Below are 2,102 nucleotides of genomic sequence, written 5' to 3' on the forward strand. Positions count from 1 at the left end.
ATGAAGATGAAACGGTTTTATAGGTACTTCACGCAGCAAATACAGTTTCTTTCCTGTATCCCTGTAAATGTGAGTGATTGCTTGCGCATAAATGAAAAACTGTGTTGTTTTTTATGCACAATTGAATGCTTAGCCTTTTGACATAGCATTGTTAATAAAATACTGCAATTTTAATAAGATTCCTTTTTGTGTGCATTAAAACAAATGTAATTTCATAGTTATGTCAGTGAATGAAATGATAAATCTTTCATCATGCAGACAACGAAACACTGACGTTCAGGTTCAACGAGATGCTTTCAGAATCACCATGTTTGTTTCCCAGTCGAAGCGTTTCCTTCAGCGAAGCTCTTGGTTTCCTTCAGATCCTCCCCTTTGGTTTACAGGTAGTCACTCCTACAAGACCAATGAAAAGAATGAAAAGAACCCGTGAGTCAATAAAACACGTCAAGCATTCGAAAACAAAAAAAGAAACTTGGAAACAAAGGTCTTTTCTGTCTCTTCTGTGCAACCAATAAGGCTTCTACCAGATGTTACCTCAATTCACTCTTAGAAAAAAAGGGTTTAGTGTGGTTCTATATAGAACCCTGGGGTTCTTGCCTCAATTCTAAGGTTCTATATATGATGCGTCTGACAGAACCCTTTAAGATTCTATTTAGAACCTTTTCCTCTAAGAGTAAGCCGTCTTGTGCTCGCATTATTTACCGTGGTATTTTCACATTAATTACTGTATGTGGTTAGTACTGTTACAGTGCACGCTATCTGGGTCATTTCATTAGAGCGTAATGTTAAACACCGGAATGGCTAGTAAATTTGGTTCACTTTCACAGGCCGCTCCAGTTTTCATGGGAATCGTGAAGGAGCTTAAAATTGTGATTTGACTTGAGTGTGAGATTTTGACCGCAAATAGAAATGTTCAGAGCTCATGTGTGCAATGTAAGCCACTGAGACTCGACTGTAAACAACTGAAGTCTTTGTGTTTGTGTGTGTCATGTGATTCCTGGAGTGGTTATTTGTGTCTGACGCTTTATCAGTGTGAAAGTTGTTTTTGACAAATACAGACTTATCTTTAATAGATGACAAAAATAAATAACTCATAAATAACTCAGTTGGATGGCATAAACACATATTTGGGACATGGAGAGTGAAGAAACTATTGATTGGGGTCATTGACATTTTTTTCAATACAAAAATGATAAAATAAAAATTCTGCAAGGATACAACAAACTGATAAAAGTGACAGTAAAGACATTTATGAAGTAACAAAAGATTTCTTAAATAAATGCTGTTCTTTTGAACTTTCTATTCGTCAAATAATCCTGAACACTAAAAATATTTCACTGTTTTCAACACTGATAATCATCATATCAGAATGATTTCTGAAGGATCATGTGACACTGAAGACTAGAGTAATGATGCTGAAAATTCATCTTTGATCACAGGAATAGATTGCATTTTAAATAGAAAACAGGTTTAAATTGTTATAATATTTCACAATATTACTGTTTTACTGTGTTTTGGATCAAATAAATCAGCTTTGGTGAGCAGAAGAGACTTCTTTCAAAAATATTAAAAAGTCTTACTGACCCAAAACCTTTGTGTATTTAATAAATATAAGCCAAATAAAGTTGATTGTGTGTTTGCCTACAGTTATTGTCGTTGTAAACTTGATAGTGTTTGTCTCTTCGCGTCTCTCAGGGGACAACAGTGGCAGGGCGGACACTTCCTGTGAGACCACAGAGAGAAAACACAACAACGAGAGGCACACACACACACACACACACACACACACACACACAGACACTCTCACAAACACACACTCTCGCTCTCTCACACACACACACCTCTCATTAAACATGATTCTTCACAATTATTTCAGATTAGAAATCTAATATTCAAGCTGTTTTCTCATTTTGTAATCTTAATATTAAATCAAAAAACAACTGAACAAAATATACAGATTCTCTTGAACCACCACCATGTTTGCGGCAGAAAACTACTGCAGTGCAGACCTGTGACCCATGCTTTCTGTACGAAATTGCTGAATTTTCCACGTTTTGAATTTTAGAAAACTGAATTTAGTTCCGAATTTCTTCATTTTGAAC

The 2,102-nt window shown here is 35.5% G+C and overlaps 1 long non-coding RNA gene across 1 annotated transcript in view; it reads right to left on the bottom strand.

The window, feature by feature from the left end:
• LOC308694344 overlaps positions 1-1,846 on the bottom strand; it is a 3,217-nt gene extending 1,371 nt beyond the window's left edge. Inside the window, exons 1-2 of the long non-coding RNA XR_014030584.1 lie at positions 1,646-1,846; positions 307-393 (exon numbers count right to left, since the gene is read on the bottom strand). This is a non-coding gene — a long non-coding RNA (uncharacterized lncRNA). The remainder of the gene's footprint in view (positions 1-306; positions 394-1,645) is intronic.
• Positions 1,847-2,102: the final 256 nt, after the last annotated feature.

Source organism: Scardinius erythrophthalmus (assembly GCF_964197995.2).
Source record: "Scardinius erythrophthalmus genome assembly, chromosome: 1".
In the NCBI taxonomy this organism is placed as follows: domain Eukaryota; kingdom Metazoa; phylum Chordata; class Actinopteri; order Cypriniformes; family Leuciscidae; genus Scardinius; species Scardinius erythrophthalmus.